The 21,477-nt window shown below is 38.1% G+C and overlaps 1 protein-coding gene across 1 annotated transcript in view; it reads left to right on the top strand.

The window, feature by feature from the left end:
• Window positions 1-21,477, top strand: part of ndst2a (N-deacetylase/N-sulfotransferase (heparan glucosaminyl) 2a) — a 128,629-nt gene that overhangs the window by 37,789 nt on the left and 69,363 nt on the right. Inside the window, exon 2 of the mRNA XM_081350990.1 lies at window positions 17,682-17,716. The gene's annotated coding sequence lies outside the window, so the exon portion shown is untranslated. The remainder of the gene's footprint in view (window positions 1-17,681; window positions 17,717-21,477) is intronic.

Here is a 21,477-nt window from a genome sequence, read left to right as displayed (position 1 = left end):
CTGGAAAAGACATTGTCACTTATATTGCTGACTGCGTGTTAAAGATAAGGACTTCAGAATGGCCAAATTAAACAAGGCTTTATAGAGAGCGACTCTGCTTGAGTCTTATGGACAGCACTTCCGCTGCATAGTAAATCTCGTCAAGGCTTCTGCTTTTTCTGAGTGCTCGGGGTGGCTGTAACCTATTGATTAAGAATATGTTTACACAAAGGTTGCGGCTTGATGCAGTCTAGAGAGTCACTGAAATCAAAATCCTTCTTTTGAAATAATTATCTCTTGGAACAGGGTGCTTGAACTTCAGAGAGATTGTACTTGTGGTTTGTGTAGGCCGACTCATAAGTTGCTTTGTATAAAGAGTAGGCTATCTGTTAAATAATCTTGGGCCATTTCCACATTGTTAGTAAAAGCTCTGTGAATCTATTGAGAATTACTCTGATTCTTTCAGTTTTTAACTGCTGTCAGTAGGGGTGGGCGATATGACCCAAATCTTATATCGCGATATGAGTAATTTTATTTCACGATAACGATATATATCAAGATATAGTTATTTTTGCTTTAAATTAGGTTTTTATGATATAACATTTTTTGATACCTTTGAAATGTCTTAAATCTTATCACCATTTTCAATATAATAAAAAAAAACCTAATACTAGCCTAAAAAAACCTCAAGCTTATACTGAAGACAAGTTATCAGTGATGAATAGAACAAAGACACAATTGAAATAGACCTACCTGAAAAACTTCAAGCACTATAAGAAGTAGGCTACTATATAGAATGTATAAAGTAATCCAATGTATAAAAAACACTGGCTTGTCTTCACTGTGTAAATTAAATATACATTAATTCTTATTAAAGTTACAAAAGTGATTCAGTCAAGAGCAGTGAGAGAATTTCTTTTTTTTGTTGTTGTTTCATTAGCATTAATAATGACAGCTGATCACTTTAAGACCGACTGCACATATCCATTATTTTAAAACTGTTTACGTTCATTTAAGACATAAATTACTGTGTTAACTTGCAAATACATGGTCACTTTGACACATAGGTATGTTTATTTAACCGTTCAAGCCCAATTAGGTGGCAAAAAGCACTCCGTTCAGTTCTCACGCGCTTTATGAGCAGCGGCTTCATGTCCCTCATCTCCTAGACAGCGCTGAGAAACAGTCTCTCAGAGAGCACGTGCATATACTGAAACGAGTTGTCTTTTGCTGCTTATTGCACTTCAATGGTTTAAAATATTCTTTTTTTTTAAAACCGCAGTGCTTAAAAACGCATGCAAACAATAAGCTTTCATGACTGCGTTTGCACAGCAACGTCACGTGAGTGTAACCGTGATAGAGATGATAGTCCAAAATCTCTACGGGTTGACATTTCTACTGGTTAATCGTGTCTACCAGTCTATCGCCCACCCCTTGCTGTCAGTCTGGCAAACTGTGGTTGTTTACCCAAAACACAACAATTCTTCCATCATTTATTCACCCACATATTATTCCGAACTCTTATGGCTTTTTTCCATGAAACACAAAAGGAGAAATGTTGATTGCACTAGTCAGTCTTCTCCATTTAATGAAAGTGAATGGGGATTTAGGCTGTTGACTCTGAGCTTGAAAGTGTCAGAAAAACATTATAAAAGTGATTGTGTTTTATATTCGTTGTCTCATGATATATATATATATATATATTTATACCCCTCTGTTGTTGCTCATTTCCTGGCATGTTGCAGCTTGTCTTATTGTGGATTAGGTGAAAGGTTTAAAGTTATTGTGTCTCTCGCACTCTCATTCTACATCCCTCGCTTCCCCTTCTGTCATCCGTGCTCACATCATGTTTTTTATTCCCCCCTGCTACTCTGACATGTCTATTCAGCTCACTTTTTCTTTTCCTGGCCCCCGCTCAGCCTCTCCCTCGTGGTCTTACTCCCCTCTGTCTAAATCCAGCTGTTGTGTTAATAGTTTTCCTGCCGCCTGGAGAGCCAAGTAATGAGATTCCATTTGGAAACCAAGACCTTTCGGCTTGAAGAGATGTTCATGTTTTTTATTTATTTAAATGTTTGTTCCTTGACTTGAGTAAGGCAGCCTCTCAGCTGTGGTGCCTGCTACAACCGGTTTTCTTTCTTTTTTTTTTAAACCTTTTCTCCTTTCAGCCATATCACTTATGCCTCTGGTTTGATGCTCCTTATGACTTTTATCCATTTCAGTGACACTCTAGGTATTTCTCTCCTTCACATGCCTTTATCTGTTGCTTTTGTTAAGCTCAGATTCGGGTTAAATGTTTAATTGCTAGAAATCTATATTGATTGTCACCTGAAATAAGTGTGTGAAAGAGATGATTGTGGCTATCTTTCGACAGCTTTTTCTCTCACTTATGCTCTGGCTCTGGCAGCTGAACATGTATCTTCTCTATATGACTTAAATTGTTTTAACCTTTGATGTGACATAACTGCTCTTTATTACTTTGTGCTCACTAGTGCAGATGATGTGGGCTTCAACCGAGGCCATGTTTATACCTGATCTCCTCTGTTCTGATCACTAACTGTTTGTGATCTGATAACTGCAAACACATTCAAAGCTAGCCAGAAATACATGTGACCACTAGTGCCGAATAGTGTACATTTCTTTACAAGCAAATTGGCCAATTCCGATATCGTTGCCTCGTTCTTTCTTTCAGCAAATTTATTTGTTGTTTATTTGCTCTGTAACAGGCCCAACTGGCCTTAAAAACATCTGTAGCCATTTGAAATTAGCGGCAACCACTGCATTTTAATCACAATTGAATCCAAGCAAGGATGCTGCACACATGTAGCATGAGCAGTTGTTTTTGATTTAAATTAGATTACATAATTTCAAGATTCAAGAGTGAATACAGAAAAAAGGTTGCAACACAACAAATATTTTCACTCGCACGAATGCTCCCAAATACATTTTGATGTCACACAGATTAAATTTCGGGAGCATATGCGACCACAATGGTCGCAATTTCGTGACATGGACAGAAAAATGGCAATAACTTTGATTCCTTTGCACACAAATTATGGTTACAGGAGCAGATTGTCAATAAAAAAAAATAAAAAAGACTTGTTTTCGTACTGTTCCTTGCACAAAACTTTGACCCTTGAAACCTTTTTTCCATAGTGCACTATTTGTAATCAAATAAATTTTTTTATGTTCGCATCACATAACCAGCTCAATGCATCGCTTTTCTGATGTAGTAAACTTGCTCCATAGTTCACCTGGTACAGCCCTGTGCTTGCGCTGCAACATAATTTTTTGCAGAATATCTTATCAATATCTTGCCGTAGGCACACATTTTCTGTGAACCAGGGTTGCACATTCACAACTCGCATTCACAACAATTTAGGAATGGCAACATTGATTCAGCATCGAGAGAAGTGCTGTATTCGTAAAAATTGGCATAGGGTAAAATATTTTTTTTTTGTTTTAAGAGTCAATATCAGGGTTGTTCAGATAAATATTGTGATTAATTGCAAAATCAATATTTTTCACCAAGCCCAAAGGTGTCACAATTGGCTGTAGTGAGCACACAACGAAGGAGAGTCCATAATAAAACACGCTTTATTAAATAACAGACTAGGAACATGGAGATTGCAGGAGTAATAATCATAGATAAACAAACCAAATTAACATAGACAAGAACTGACAAGGGATTGAACTGAACAGGGACTATACATAAATGGCAAACATAAAGAGTGATAATCGGGTGATAATGTAACCATAGAAACAAACAAGTACATAATCATTAACCAAGGAAACTAAAACTAAACAGAGCAGGCAAACAAGAACAAAAGGAAATTCATCAGACTTTCAAAATAACATGGCAGAATAGGGAATATGTTGCATTTTTAATCCTAATGCATCCTTGATAGCATCAAAGGACCACCATCAGTTATTGCAATAAAACAAAAAATGTTTACATCTGAGGTTGTTGTGACTACTAAAATCTAAATTTGTAATGAGAAAATATATATGGGAGCAAAAGTGTCAACTTTCTGTGCTTATCAAAAGTGAACAGGAGCCTACTGATAGCCAGAATTACTCAATCAAAAAAGATGTATGCTAATAACAGGTGAACATCACTTTGTTTTGGTTGACCACTCCATTTCATGTGGTCGTCTGAGATCAATGTTAATACCAGATGTAAACAGGGCCTGAGCTATCCGCCTATCCGCATCCGTCTTCTACTCTCCCCTTGCCTGTTTTTGGTCTTTATGTGGAAGCAGGCCTTGCCTGCTCGTGCGTGGCCTGAAGGTGGAAGTGTAATTTCCTGTGGCAGATAGGCTGGGAACAATTGGTGGGGGGTGGTTGGAGAGAAACAGACTGTGAACACGCTGCACTATGATAACTCAAAGAGGCAGGCTGCTGCACGGGTGCCGAGACAAAACTGAAGAGGGAAAAAATGAATAGCTAAGCCGCAACACCCCACCCCCAACACTCCAAGCTCATTCAGGAGGGTTTGTGTTCAGCCAGGCCTGAGAGTCGGTCTGTTGTGTTTTCTCAGGCTGAAAGTGGGGAGCACAAGACAGGTACATTAGTATCGCCTCATTGCAATTTATTACGCTCCTCTGTTCTTCTGCAGCACCTTCGTAATATGGAAATAATTGAGCTCTGATAAAAGAAAAAAAATGCCAGGACATTGTGTTTTTGTGTGTCTGACGTTCTTTAGTTTGTTGTGCTTGTGGTTTCATGGATTGATGATCTCTATCAGACATTAACCAAAGCCTAAAGTGTTGTTGCAACAAATGTTTTTGAAATTTTGTAATATGATGCTATGCAGAGGACGTGCCGCAACATAGAGCTTTCGTGCAACACATATGGTTGCTTATGCATACGTTTGTCATTTTATTTTAGTTATTTATTAATTTCATTATGTCTGTTGGCTCTCGTAGATCAGTTTGTTAGTCATTATTCTGTAAATTTTTTGGGCTGCAACTGCAAGCCACATCATGAGTAGCATCTGGACGGTTGTTCCCCATAGGGAAAGAAGTAGTGTGTTTTGGGCTGTCTGTTCTGCACTAAACAAGATTACTCTCCTTGTCTTGAAGGATTAAATCCTGTGCGAAGGTGTTATGTCCATCATCACCCACTCTCTGGGTCTGATTCAAAACCTTGTCAAAAATATCCTAACAGAGATGAAACCTCGTCATTGACTGATTAGAAACACTGTCCATGGGAAGCAACTTAAATTCATTCCCAAAGAGTGCAACAGTTTGGTCTCGGAAGTAAAAATCCCATTTATTTTGATAACTTTTAAACCTTTAAAGACAGACCTTCTGTTTTGCAGTCTGGGTTATTCCAACCGTAAATATTCGTGTGAATATTTACGAGGAATTCTTGGTGAAAAACTACATTCTCTGATTAGAGATTTTTTTTTTTTTCAGAATCGGGGTAAACACAAGCAAACCGTGCCAAATGAACACTATAGTGCCCATGAAACACTGTGAATGATGAGAGTTGGTCTCCTTATGCTCTCAAACTACTTTTTTGCAATATTTTGTAATAAATGTAAAATATATTGTTTCTACAGGGGTAAATTTAGTTTGGGTCACTTTTTTGCCAAATCAACCTGAATTCACCCTAATCAACATCTTAAAATCAATAGTTTTATATTTCTTAATTTTATCTTTTGCAATACTTCCTGGGATTGTTAGCCTAGAAATCTAGACGCACCCTAGCGGCAGCACATTTTATTTTGCAGCCAGGGTGGTCTAGCAACTCTCCGTTGGCTTTCGAGCTGGAAAAACCAAACTCTAGTCAGGCCAATCACATCGTGTATAGAGTTGGTGGGCGGGCTTAACATGATGACGACAGAGTTGCGACGGTTCGCTGCTACTTGAAAACAAAGAAGAGCTGCTGCTGCTGCTGGCGAACAGCGGTCTTTCGAATCGACTTTGGCCGCGTCTCTGGAGGACTTGGAGTTAAGCTTTTCTTTGAGAAAAGAACAAAGAAAGGCACTGAAGTCATTCTTAAAAAAGGAAGATGTGTTTGTGGTTTTGCCGACCAGATACGGCAAAAGTTTAATTTATCAACTAGCTCCGCTGGTGGGAAAACGCTCTGGTTGGTTGTAGCGCTGTCCTATTGCGTGCAGAGGGATTTGAAAGACAACCGTTTATCCCGCCCCTCGGATTGAGCCCTGCCAATGGTGAGTTACCAGACCCAACATCTTGATGTGGATCTGGCTTGCCAGCAGGGCTCCAGACTAACTTTTTTTACTAGGAGCGCTGTAGCCCCTGACTGAAAATTTTAGGAGCGCAAGCAGAAAATTTAGGGGCACACCTTAAATCAGCTTGCAATGCAATTATTCAAATTTCCCCCAAAATAACTGTAATACTGACAAATTATTTAATAATAAATAGACTTAACGTACAGATATTACAATGTGCAGTTTTATTTTAAGTTCACAGGCATCAGACTAACATCTGAGGGCAGCGGCACCGGAGCCACTGAGTTCTACAGAAAATATCTGATAGCACTGGGGCTGGCAATAAAGCACTAAGCTTAATTTAGGGTGTAGATGAAATTAACTTTAATTATTATCATTCATAATGTCTTAATTTTAATTAAAAAGCAAACCGAGTGAAAAAAAATATATATTAGGGAGTGAAAATAGCCAATAAGCATCGTACTGTTTACAATGGTAATTTATTTATTTTATTATTCTTAAATAAGTGTTTAAATAAGAGTTTAAATAAGACAATTTTTGAAGGATGACCAAAATCACATTAAAAATAACATTTATATATGATAGTTTTGAAGTGCTGGAAAAAGATGAGTAACAGTTAGCACTTGTAAGCGTTTGACTATTTCTGTCACATTATGGTTACAGTTACTACATTAAATCCATGGTGAATGTCGCTGATTTGTGGACTGAAAGCCTTCTATAAGTGTTTCTCCTGGTTTGCACGTCAGCGCTGTTTGATCTGATATCTATGGTTTATAACAGAGAACTCTGCGCCGAATCGGAACGTTTCTCACTGGATCTCGCAGCGATTATGTTATTAATTCTGAGGCGAATTCAATGGATTTCTTCACTGGATCTCCTTGTAACAGTGTCGCGTGATCGAGATCGGCCCGCGACTGGCAAGTTCGGGGCGCTGCGCTGTCTATTATTGGTCCGAACTAATAAACGGTCCGTGAAGCATGAAGGAGTAGCGCATTTTCGTTCCGCTTTTATTTTGTTTGGATTCGCTGCTCGGCAACGTTGTGGTCGCGCCAGCGCGACCTAAATAAATATTTGGTCGCACCGGCAGGAAAAATGGTCGCAAAATGCGACCAATTGGTCGCAGTCTGGAGCCCTGGCCAGGCTATGGGATTGTAGTTCTTTCCTTCATTAAAGCCAGTAAGTACACTGTCTTGTACTTTTTGTCCAATTTTTCATTTTTATGCTTCAAAAGTGTGTAATGATGTGGTTTACCTCATAGCTGGTTGGTTTAGTTTATAGCTTACAACTCTCAAATGAAGACTTTTTTCAAATCCCAAATGGGAAAAATACTTCCAAAACCAAGGCAGCTAAAAAAGTGTACAGGCACTTTTTGGTGTTAGCATGTTACTAAGCTAACCATTAGCTTGTCAGGCTGTTGTTGTGAACCCCTAATAAGTATAAAAAGACATGGCACACTGTCAAGCGCCAAAAAGGACACACAAAAAATCTCAGATTCTAAAATCTCTAATATATGCTTGTGCATATTCAGACTTGGTGCCTTAAGATGTATTGCACCAGTTTTTAGGTAAATTGTCAATTAACAGAATATAGGCTATTTGTGGTTGTACCTCTTTATCTTTCTTTATTTTGTCTTCTTTCAGTGTTTATCATGGCTATTTTTTCCCTTTCGAGTCACCCTTGTAGTAGTTTGATGTAGTCTGTTAGAGATTGGAGTTGTAGTTTTGTCAGCTTCCTGCCTCTCTTCTTTCGATCTATTGGGAAGAACTAGCCTAACTGTTTTACCATTTTGTTTTGCTCACATGGAAGACCCATAGAGGATGTGTATTAATCCTGGGTGCTACCTCTAATAGAATTATCAACTCCTGATGTTGTGCACGCCATAAATCTTCGCCCTGCTTGCTGTCTTCCTCTTGTCAGAAAGTGCAAGTGTGCACTTCTGCTGCAGTGCACTTTCCTAGTGGCATTTCATATTTATTTCCCCTTCTCTTTTCTGCTGTGGGAGCTTGATCATGCTTTTTTTTGCAGGCAGGGGGTGGTTGTACTAGGGCTGCTTGATTATGGCAAAAATCATAATCACAATTACTTTGGTCAATATTGTAATCATGATTATTTAATGGGGTCCTATTATGCCCTTTTACGAAGTCTTGATTTTGTTTTTGGAGTGCTCTAGGATATGTTTTCATGCTTGATTGTTCTAAAAACAATTTTTCATTTTTTCATTTTTTACATTACAGCTCCTCTCTCCCCAGTCTAGGCAAATGTGCCGTTTCGATGAACCACCTCCTTCCGAAATATGAAATGTGCTGTGATTGGTTAGTTTGGCCCAGTGTGCTGTGATTGGCCCAGTGTGCTTTGATTGACACTGCTTGGCTTGTGTTCGCGAAATGTCCCGCCCCTTCATAACAACGAGGTCTACTTACTCAGATGTAAATAAGGATGCCGTCAATTTCAAACCAATTCAAGCCTGATTTAGACTTAATAATAATAATAATAATAATAATAATATTAACAAACAAGAGGGTTGTGCAGAACGGATTTCATTCACGGACTATGCAAAAGCACGGCTTTCACAGAATGTTTCAGAGTGGTATGTTTTGTTTTTCTAATTTTCTTAGACACTTTAGATACAATGTTATACACCATTTAATCATGATATTTGTCAGAAAACTATGGTAACCCAAACAGTAGCGTAATCGACACCTTTTTTGTGTATTCTGTGTGGGCGCGGATTATTTAAATGAGGAACATTATGACCTCATAAGATCTGGAAAAATCACGTAGTCCAAACGATCCATTTGTTGTAATTCTTGAGAAGGGGATTCTGTTGAATAAAACATCTCCCTTTGGAGTGGACTATGATCTTTGTAACCTTGCAGATCTTTTTTTATGCTCAAACAGTAACATTGCAGACTAACTAAAGTTGAAAAAGTGAAAAAGCATAATATAAAATAAAAAAATAAAAGCATAACATTTTGCGTTTATTTGACACATGTGCGCACCCAAAGCTCAAAATTCACTTTGCTTGTCTGTGCTTTGCCCCGTCTCGGAGGGCGCACACAGAAAGTCACTTGAGGAACTGAGCGTGTTCTCTTTCGCGCTTTTGATAACTCTTTATAATATTAAGCAGGTCCCATTTTACGAAAGTCATGTTACTTTTTCCCCCCAATGATTTGCACGTTAGGTTTGGACTTTTAAGAAGTGAAAGTGCACTGCTGGAAAATAAATGGAATGGAGACCAATAATAGTTTTATCCGATTATTGTATTTTCATAATCGTTGGAAGTTCCCAGCGATTTTTGGAAATACAATAATACAAACTGAGCAATTGTTTTTGTGTGTGTAATGTTAAGAGTGTTTATTTCAACTGGGAGTGTGCCATTTTAAGGTTTTTCTTGTATGTACACAGCCAAGCAGGCTTTTAACATCACTAGCTTTGCATTCACTGACATTAAATGTTCTTGATGTTCAGTGAATTATACATAAAGACCAATGCATGTTTTAATACTAGCCCCGCTGTTTGGGGCACAACGCAACTTTTCTACTTTCATTAAAAAGGCATGGCACTTAAGTGAATGTCATAGGCCCGTCGGTGGCCAGGCATCTTCCTACATTGCTACAGTCCTATATTTGCCTTTTTAATCTTCGTTGGATCTGCATAGGATGTTTGTATAGTCCTGACACAATTCTGTGAAGCCTGCGGGCCACAGCAATCAGCCATGCAGATCTCTCTCTTGTTATTAGTGTGGGACCACAGAGACTTTTGCCTTTTATCAGATACACCGGCCTGAGATTCATCTTTTGCCCATATGTGCCTATTCATCACAGGGCTCTACGCTAACTTTTTTCCCAAGGAGTACATGTGCTCCTAAATTAAAAAATTTAGGAGCACAAAAAGAAATTTAGGAGCACAGTGAAAAAAGTTGATTAAACTGCTCAATTCATATGGACTGGTTTTATGATCTTTTTATGAACTTTTTTTGAAGCATCAAAGTGGTAGTTGTGTAGGCTGTCAATGGAGGGAAAGAAATCTCTCTATTTCATCAAAGTTCTTCATTGGTGTTTCGAAGATGAGTGAAAGTCTTTCGGGTTTGGAACGACATGATGGAGAGTAATAAATGACAGAATTTTCTATTTTGGGTGAACCACCTGTTTAATAATTATGCAATTATTATTGTTAGCCTACTTCAAAATATATAAAAAGGATGAACACCTCAATAAAGTATAAAGTGCTAAAAGCAAAACAAATGCCCGCTTGCTTTTTTTCTTTGCAGTACTTGCAGTAGGCTACCTTAAGTTGTCCTCAAAAATGAGTTTTTGTCGTCTTCCTGTCCTCAGTGTCGACTGTTTTGGTCGTAACTTCAGTTTCTGCACTGTGGGGGAGTTCCTTGTTATGTTTTTGTTTTTGTTTTGTTTTTTGCACTTGGTCTTTTGAGATAATGACTATAGGCGTCATACTGTGTTGCGTAAAAGTGTTTACTTGACTTTTTTTTATGGTGTAGGGGCCTGTTTACACCTGGTCACTTTATGCTTTTTTTACTGATCAAAACTAGGGATGTCCCGATACCACTTTTTCACTTCCTATACGATACCGATGCCAAAGCTTTGGTTATTTGCCGATACCAATATCAATCCGATATTTTTATTTTATTCTTGAACTAATACTAATAATAATAAAATATATGGAAGCACTTTGCTCAATTAGCCACATAAAAACATCTCACTCAAATGGAGAACAAATACTTCTCCAGTATAGTCCACAACAACAGTTGATAATGAAAGACTGCTACCCTTTATTCAAAAGACCTTGAAATATGTTTGGTAATTGTACCTGAATGAATTTAAAATTAATTTGCTATATTTCATATCAATATATTTGTTTCCTTAAAATTTTAATTAACTTTAACTTTATTCTCATCTGAATTATAGCCTAAATAATTTATTTTGTGTAAAATAATACTAGGCTACCATTAAAAACACATTTGATTTTCTTTTTTAATTAATTTAGAATGTGTAACTTAAACAGATTAGTGCTTTGTTTTAGGACAAGAAATGAAAACCAATGCAATATGATGAATGTCCAAAAGATGAGATAATTTTGTGTGTGTGTGATTTTGGTTGGGTGACAGTTGTAGGTTACAGTTTGACAAAAGCACAATGTTGTGTTTTACACAAATATAAGTAGGCTAAACACTTTTTGCAGTTTTAATGATGTCCTGTATGTTTTTATGTTTCCACGGTTCGATTCGGATCATATTTTTTTCTCTCCTCCGATCTCGCTTTCTGGGCCAGACATAATAGTCACATAAGTGTGTTTTCGCAAAACTGATATAAATCGGATCTTCTATTCCCGCGCTATATGCAGATTTAATGTAGGCCTATGCAGAGTTCACGTCACCAAAAGCAACAGATATGAGCTGCATAATGATCATAAGCTCATTTCAAAATCAGCGATAGGAGAGAGCGACAGCAGCACTAGCCTAATTAATATATCATTTCTTGAATATGATTGTGTGTTGAGCCGAGCGTCTACGACTTACTTTCACTTTCATTTACGGCAGTTTGCGCGTTGGCTTTGATGAATAGATCGCTCGATCGTCTGTCGTGATGCGTGTTGCAGTAGCGTCATCATATCTGGCTACAACATGACATATAGCCAATAACACGCTCTCACACGTTTATTTTTAGCACTGTTGGGAGGATTCACTTGACTGACTCACTTAAAATCCAGCAGTTCCCGCACATTCCCACACTATTTCAGTGATTGGCTTATTGGTTGCGATTCAAATCGTCGCTCTAATTTGAATAAAGTTAAGCGCGTCATCATGTTCACATCGCGCAGTTGCGACCCCGTCCTCTTGCTTGCTTTCCATGTGAAATCAATGGTATGCTTCGCTTCATCGCACTGTTGTTCAGTGTATTGAGAACAGCCCGTCACTCGCGCACTGTGCTCGTAAATTATTTTTCAAATTCGCACATGACTATTTTTAGGCGCAAATGCGAGTGAAATACTCGCACTGTAGAGCCCTGCATCATATAGCCTAGCGCAGTTGCATAATTGCACAAAGGGGCTTATTTGTAGTCAAAATATTTAATTTATCTTTTTGCAATTTCATACATGTAAAAATATGTAGGTATTTTGTTAATCAAACATGTAGCCTGTCTTCTGTCACAAAACTCTTGTGAACGATTTAAGTGGAAAAATCGCATATCGAATGTACTGTACACAGATTCTCACACACAAAAAGCAATGGGTCCTGCTTGCAGTTACCATTTTCCCTTACAGAAATCATATCTCAGCTGGCCCACCAATCATGAGTGGGAGGGTCACTTTTATTAACTGTCTCCTCCTGCTGGGACGCAATATGCAGATGAGATGGGGGTACATATACATACAGGTACATTTAACCTTGCATTTGAAAGCAACATCTTAACAAACCAGCAGCCTGTTTCCAAACAGCATGTCATTATCTACTCATTCTCATGCCGTTCCAAACCTTGTATGTCTATCTTTCTTCTGTTGAAATAAAAAAATAAGTATGATCCGATGAGCATTTTTTGGGCCGACTGGAAGCAGTATTGGCCGATACTAGGGGTGTAACGATACCGACTCGTGTCACGATTCGATACATATCACGATTCTGAACTCACGATACGATATTATTGTGATACTCCAAGACATATGGTAAAAGGTTAACAAAAAAACAGTTATTTGATATGCTAAATTTGGCATTACATTGGGGTTGGAAATTAATAGGCTTGGACTGGGTGCTTGTAACCCAATGCACAGGACAATGATGACCCCAGAATATTCATGATTCTGAAGTTGAATATACAGAATAATTTTAGACAAATATGCTTACACTCTGTCACTGATATATTTAAAATAATGTTGCATTATATACATTATATTCAACATTTATATATAGTAGTTTAATGTAGTACTGATGCTAATACTCTAAACTTAATTTTTTTCTCACTAAGTAATTTTCATTTTGGATGAAATATACACAATACAGATTGTCACTATCCACGATACATATTGTTGCATTTTTGTATAGCAATATATTGTGATACGATATGCCAACTATTCCTAGCAACAATATATTTTAAGTATAAAAAAATAAGATGAGAAAGTATCATGAATTGACAACTCATGATTTTTGGCAAGCAACATAGGCAACATATTCCGTTCCCTCTCTTAGAGGTGATTAGGAACAACTTGGAGCTTAACAAATTCTGTATTTTATTCCTGTGAAATAATAAATTAATTAAAAATCCAGTCCATCAAAAAAAGTAATCAAATGAAAAGCAACACTGCATACTGTAGTTTTCACTGTATAAATTAAATATAGATTAAGCCTATCAAATCTACTAAAGTCTGCCGTCCGTCTTTAAAGTCTTTCGTCTTTTCCTGTTTGATTTGACATTGACTCAGACTGCAAGCAGGAATATTAGGCTGCTGTCACTTTCAGACAATTGCACAGATCTATTAGCCTATATTGTTACAAATGCGACTTGTTTCCCAACTGTTTATGTTCACTTAAAACATAACCGACAGTGTTTAAGTGAATACTCACCAAGCTGGGCATTTTTACATATTTCTGGGTTTTTAACCGTTTAGACGCGAACTCAAAGTTCACTTTAGCCTACTTGTCCTTGTTCCACTCCGTCTCGGAGTGCACGTACAGAAAGCCACTTGAGGAACAGAATCAGTTTCGTGCCTTAATCCAGTTTTAATAACTCATTTTATTATCGACCACATCATGCAGTTTAGCAACAGTAGTATTCTACGACAATCACTGATATAGCTGATTTGGGCCTTAAGTTTGGGCTTTTAGTGAGGAACGAAAGCGCAGCACTGTGAAGGAAAGAAATGCACTAAAATTGAGACCACGGATCAAACTATATAAAGCTATTATCGTCCGATAACGATCGGTGCCCGATGAATCAGAGCACCCTTAATGGTTTTGTCGATACAATGAAAGTCAATGAGGTCCAAACAACAATGGATTTGTATTGAAAAAAAGTATTTGAAAGTGAGTAAATGACAGAATTTCCACTTTTGGCTGACCTGTCTCTTTAATGCAGTTCTCTATACACAAACCCAGGAATGGGTAATAATGAAAGGCTTGTTCCCTTAGATGAGATGCACATGCACGCTGCTCGTGTGAGTTTTATAAGCAGTGAAGGATCAGTGGTCTGTGCTGCTTGAATAGATCTCACAGCTGAGAAGAATATTCCAGTACTGATTCCATTTGCATTAACTCGGGGAAAAAACAGCACTTCCCCTCTACGTGTGATTTCACAGGTCAAGGTAATGCTCATATCTCACCTGTCAGCAGAAGAATGGCAACAACAGGGGTGATAGAAAAATGCACACACAAATACAGATACAAGCAGAGGTGCAGAACGCTCTGTACCAGAAGATAAATTAGCCGTTTTTATGCAGTTCCTCTCTGCGTTTGTTCGTGGCTGTGGATTGTGGCTGTGCAATCGGGGATACTTGTGTTGTGTGTGTGTGAAAGAAAGAGTGTGCACGAGTGACCTTTAGTGGTTTGGGTTCCATCGGGGGCAGATTAATTACTCTGTAGCATTAGCATGACGGGCCATGTGCTTGTCAGCTCGCAAATGTCACCTCATGAACTTCAGCCACTCTGATTAGAAGTGCATGTAGTTTCTTTAGTGATTCTCCTTTTTTCATTGTGGAATGTTTTCCCTCTGGGGGCTGACCTCAATGCATCAGCAGGGGTGTGCTGAGCCCACCCAAACCTTTCGCACCCAATCAGAATTTAGGCACAGATAGTGTTAATCTGTTTGTTACAATTCATGCATTGATTAAAAACAATATAAGGCGGGATGTGTTGAGAAGTTTGATGAAGGGGTATAGAATGTCAACATGTGAACCTATAGAATCAGGTCCCAAATCTGCGCAAGATGTCAGCGCCATATTAGGACTTGGTGACTTTGCTTATCACCAATGGAAGAGAGTGAAGGGGCGTCGTCCATCTTTTTTTACACTCTATGCTTCTTGCGCATTAAAGTTGTGTATAGGGCTGTAAAACGGATTAATCGCAATTAATCACATCCAAAATAAAAGTTTGTTTTTACGTGTGTGTACCGTGTATAATTATTTTGTAGCCTATATAAATACACACACATGCATGTATATATTTAAGAAATATTTGCATGTATATACTATATAAATTATAAATATTTTATATATAAATAACACATTTTTCTTAAATATATGCATTTTTATTTAATATATATGCATATACAGTATTAATATATGCATTTTATTGTTTAAGTCAAAAACCAACAATATTTTATTTTCATGTGATTTTATACATTAGTGTTGTGAAATTAATGAATGCATGATAATCATGATAATAGTGAAACTGTGATTATTCCTCAGACTATAATCATACCAACAAAATCTATTGTCGTTACATCCCTTAATGTACACTTATGTGTACACTTATAATGTACCGCGGCAGCGCGGAGCGCGAGTGAATGTGATCGTCTTTTCCTCTTAATACTAGTTACAGAATAAACATGAATGAACAACTGAAGGTATGTTGAAAGATAAAGTACAACTTGCTGAAACACATCACATCAGTGTTTCAGCTAAATATATGCACTATATTGGCCGATACATTCATTATATTTTACTTAACCTGTTTGTGATGTCTTGATTATTTAATGTAAGTGTAAAAAAATCTGTCTTGAAAATGACACCCATTGTGTAAATGATTTCAACAGTAAAAACATAATTTTATAATTAGATTTAGAAGTTAATGCAAAAACTGCCTTACATTTGCATACAATTTGTTATTTGAGTGTTGTTGATTTATTATCTAAAAATAAAAAGCAATTGAATTTAGGCTGTTGTTAACCTTTTAATATTATAGTAATGCATTTGCAGATATTTTTTCATCCTTACGAAACTTTTAATTATAATTGAATTAATGAAAGACAGAGACATAATTTGTTCAGTAAACCACTGTTTAATAAAAAAAAAAGCAATTTTATGTTTAGTTTTCTCCCCCCTGTTGTACTGCACGGTATAGAACCGAACCGTGACCGAGGTACGTACTGAACCGTCAGTTTTGTGTACTGTTACACCCCTAGTCAGAAATATTAGGGATTGAATTTGCAATGCATTTTTGAATTTGGCAGCAATATGCTTTCGATGTTCAAGAGTGAGATTGATGCGCAATCATGCTTTTTGTCTGTGCATCTCATCACGTTTCAGAGTAGGTGCGCATCTTATCAACTTTAAACTCTCAAATTTTCCTTGTGTGCTCTGAGTCTATACAATAGAGATATGTCTTGCTTATGTCTCCTGAACATGGTCAGGTGCAAGGAGCTGTGAGAGAGAATCTCTGGAGTGTCAGTGTAGAAATGCTGGACTCAGTCTTGTGTAACTCTCCTCTGCTGTGCTGATTTGCTACATACCACACAGTTAAAATCCCATGATAGACTACTAATCCTCACCTTCTGGCAGACTGTTTACTATCACTCTCGCTTCCTCTCTCACTGTCTCACGGTCTTTTTCTTTCTCTCCTCCATTCTTGCTTTATTCCCAAGTGGGAGACTCTGGTTTACAATAGGATTAGAAACCCCATCCACAGTGGAATCCGTCAGGCAGAGTTATTAGTGTTGCTCTCGGTGTGTTAATTGGCAGATACAGCAGATCACATTGGCAGTGAGAGGTCCAAACAAGACAAACATTGTCCATAATCTGCTAATGTCAGAAGCATCTTTCATTGAGTCTGTCCAGTGAGACATGTTTCTTCATCGACAGCATCAGAGCTCATCTCTAAATATGACCATGAACTCTTTTTATACATGCGTAAGAATAAAGGTATATGGAAAAACGATCTGCAATACTGTGTGCATGCATAAATGTGTATAACGTGTATGAATGATTCATAGCTGAAGCCAATAGTATTGCATTATTTATGCACAGTGTCTAACGGCTAGCCGGCTCATCCATGAGGCTCAGGGGGTTATGTGTCAAGGACCAGCATCCCCCTGATCCCTCAGGTTCTCGCCCCAAAATTCCCTGCACTAGGCGTCTCGTGCAGTTTAGACTTGGACAATAGAGTGCTGCTCCTTTCTGCATGTATGAGGATCCAGAACGATGAGACTTCTGCTTCCTCATGGGGAAAATGCAAGTTGATGATGAGTTTGTATTCATAAAGCAAGGGAATCACATGAAAATTAAGCATATAAAGGTTTGTTTTGACCTGCTTATTTTACCTTTAATTTAAATGTTACAGCATTACTAAGCCCTGATTTCTAAAAGAAATGCTCAAGGTCAGAGTTTTTTTTGTGCGTGTGTGTTCTTAATTCATTCAGTGTCTTTTTCCGCTCATTTGGTCTGAGGAATATAGGAAAAAGACAGGTTACATTGATGTGGACCTGAACAGCAGGGGCTCAATTTGTGGAGCTTCGAGCTGCATTGGTAATGATCCTTCTCTCTCTTTTTCTCTCTGCAGGTCTTTGGCTCTGCTGATAAACTCCCTCCAATAAGGTAAGCTGTGTAGATATATCTATGACCATGTGAATGTATTATCAGATTAATGGAAACCATGCTAAAAAAAAAATCATGAATAAGAAATAGAATGTTAAATGTAATCTTTAACAAATCTTCTAAAAACAAATATTAATTTTCATACTGCACGTTGTTTTAATGCATACTTTTACTTAGAATTTATTATCATTATTTAAGATAGTATATAATTTTAATTTTCGGTCATAACATGAAAATCATCCACTAGAATTTTTGTATCAGTGCATCCCTAGTATAGCCTGGAAATCCAGACCTAAATCTGAAAGATTAATGGTCTGGCATCGATTAATGAAAATCGCCCAGCTCGAGGGGCAGAACCAAGCATGCATTTGAAAATCTCACTGCACGCAACTGGATAACACTACAACCAATCACAACAAGCCTCATACGCTTAGCTACCAGCGGAGCTAACTAGGGCTGTCACTTTACGTTTGAAAATCGATTGCACAGTCGATCGGACCAACCAACACAAGTTTCGAAAATGAAAACAGGGAATCGATTTTCCTTTCTCGGAGCGAGTCCAGCTCGTCACGATACGCCCGCAGCGAACGCGCGTCACACAGTCAGCAACTGCAGGCTCTGACACACACATAACAGCAGATTATACTTCTGCATAATGTGTCTCTTTTTACTACAAAAATGTGAATTCTGCTGGTATTCAGACAGTCTCATACATACAGATACACTGTAAAAAATTTCTAACCCTCCCAAATCAAAAATTTTAAGTGACCGATAACATCTAAATTTTTCAATTGGCCCAAGTGAAATTCTGTACATTTCAATTGGCCCAAGTGAAAATCTGTAAATTTAATTTTATAATTTACAGAATTTCACCTGGGCCAATTGAAAAATTTAGATGTTATCGGTCACCTGAAATTTTTTATTTGGAAGGGGTTAGAAATTTTTTACAGTGTACAGATTCGGGCTACAGTCTACAATCGCCTACGTAGGCGAAATTTGTTTGACTTTTTTCTAACCGTAAACACAGCCATGTTGAATCCTGCAGTAATGTTTTTCATTGATGTTATGGCAGTCCACTCTGCTTATTGTTTTTCGAGAATGTTGCACTCCTGTTTGTCATTGTGCACGAAACTTCATGCCAATAAATCATCAGGAATATTGCTGACTTGAGCGTCTCAAGCACCCTCTTTACAGTACGTTCGTCCTAATGCCTGTTAGTTGTCCGTGGATTTGCCCATATTTGGCGTTTAAAATGGAAACTTAGACATGGAAAATCGATTTTACAATCGATTCAATGAAAACACTTATGTCTCAAAAATCGAACAGGATTTTTTCACAAAAGTGGCAGCCCTAGAGCTAACTGGTAGATTAGACTCTTGCCGTATCCGGTCGGCAAAACAGCAAAAACGCCCTTCTTGCAAAGGAACTAGGGATGTCAACGATTAATCGACGATCGATTAATTGTCGATAATACATTTAATCGATAGAACTTATCGATCATCGATTAAGCAGGTCTTCATGCGGGTTCGCGGCGTGCTGCTCAACCGCGAAACATGTAAAGCGAGCGCGCCGGAGTTATGTTTGGGACCATTTTACACCTTCATCATCATGTAAGTTTGCGTGTGCATTCGCAGCCTTTTGTTTTGTTCAAATGTAAGTTGTAATACTGGTTATTTTGTGTATGCCTATCTATATCTGATTTATCTCATATTGGATGCATTTGGTAAAGAACTCTGTAGTAAAGCGTCAGCTTCAGCGCGCGCAGCTCAAACGGCAGTGCACGACTAATAATGACTATTGGGACTGTAATATTACATAACATTATAAAGAGAACAATATTGTAATAAAAAATTGTGAATTATTTGGGTTTAGTTGCCGTGTCGCGTTGCTTCAGGAAGAGCGCGTCCACAAAAGGAGTAGTTCTGAATGAATGGCACGTAACTTAGTTCAAGTTCACTTGTGCATGAATTTGCGTCATTTTGTGCAGATATAATTTGTAATATTGTTTATTTTAAATATATCTGATTAATCTCATATAGGATGCGTTTCTTTTAGATAAATAACGTGCTAGCAAAGTGCTCCAGTTTAACGGTTGCAGATTCATTCAGCGCGTGCAGTTGTTCCAGGAAGAGCGCGTCCACAACAGTCACACATTCTAGCGCATATGAGGCGGCGCTGGTGACGCGTTGTATTAGTAGTTATATTTGATTATTAAATAATTAATTTAATTATCAATCACATCGAAACATTTTACAATCCTACTAGCCCTTTTATTTAAAACCATTCTAATCGATTTGGTGAGGAACATTAGCATTTGCAGACCCTGTCATGCTGTTGGCCATATGCCACTGCAGTTGACGCATATCGCAGTATTAAGGCTAACGATTAATCGATTAATTGATCGTTAATTTAAACGACGATCGATCATGGGAATTTGTGAAAATTGACATCCCTAAAAGGAACGATTCGATATCCTATCTATATCAGATAACCCGATGTGATTGGTGCAGCTCGGTTACAAGGGCATATTTAATGAGCATCATTACTCGACGCCAGAGTAAACTCGCTGAGCAAATTCAACTTGTGCTCTGGCGAGAACTCTGGATTTCCAGAGTATCCCTAGTATATGTGTATCATAAAGAAAAGAACAAGTTGTGACTATCGGGACATTAATTCATTGAGAAATGGCGCTAGAACAGGTTTGTCATTCTAACAGTTGAAAATAGAGGATAGAAAAGCTCAATTTAAAACAAACTCAAAGTGAGATAATGTGGTGGGGGGAGTAATCATAATGGAGAGAGCAGCCATCTATATCAAATCTGCACCATCGGATTCTTTGATACTTTTATGCTATAGCAGCATAAACTCAGGTCCCTTTGATATCTTCACACAGTAGCAGCATAAACTATTCCCTCCTTCTCCGATTGCTCCCAGGCTGAATGGAAAATACGACATTTAAATTTTTTGCTGCTTTGAGGTGGTTTCCTCTGTTTAGGCAACATCTTGTCTCTGAAGTCGGAGTTTGAAGTCTCTACAGTGTAACAGAGGCACAGCATTCATGCGGAGATCGTTTAAATCCCTTCCGCTCATATGTTGAAACAGTGTTGCGATGACCATATTTCTCTCTCTTCAACCCCTCCTTGTTTTCTCCACCTTTCCTCTCCTCCTTTCTTTTCTCACCCTCTTCCAACTACATCTGACAACTCTCACCCCGCTGAGGATGCCTGTTGTCTCCGTCTGCCAATCTGTTTTTTTACTGTAGAGGATGTGATTAAAAAAGACAACTTTCTAAAGGAGGCCATGTCATATGCTTAGCTTATTCTTTTGGCCTACCAGCGCTAGTTTCTTTCTCTCTTTTTTTTTTCTCTCTGCAGTAGCTTCTAATGTGGCTGTGTAATTTATGGTAGGTTCGGGCAGAGCTGTTTAATGCCCTCTCTGCCATCAGCAGCCTACGTGAGCGCCTGCAGAGATTCATCTGTGAGGAGCATCTAAATATGAAACAAATGAAATGCAGCAGCAGGAAAAACAAAACCAGGACAGATGATTAATGTGATTTACTCAGCCAGCAGACCTGTAAGTTTTCTCCACCGGTCCCTCGCTCACTCGCTTGCTAACCGTGGGACAGATCTTGTTTTAAACCGCCTCCCAGATGGGCGGCGAGTGTGAGTGCAGGTTGAAGGCTGTTGCTGGTAATTGCGGAGCTGCAAATGGATTTCTGTAACACAAGCTGTAGTGCATTTAATGTAGTTTGATCCACATGC

The sequence above is a fragment of the Scardinius erythrophthalmus genome (assembly GCF_964197995.2).
Source record: "Scardinius erythrophthalmus genome assembly, chromosome: 21".
Taxonomy (NCBI): domain Eukaryota; kingdom Metazoa; phylum Chordata; class Actinopteri; order Cypriniformes; family Leuciscidae; genus Scardinius; species Scardinius erythrophthalmus.
The sequence above is the reverse complement of the archived record's forward strand: the minus strand, read 5'-3'. Positions and strand labels throughout refer to the sequence as shown.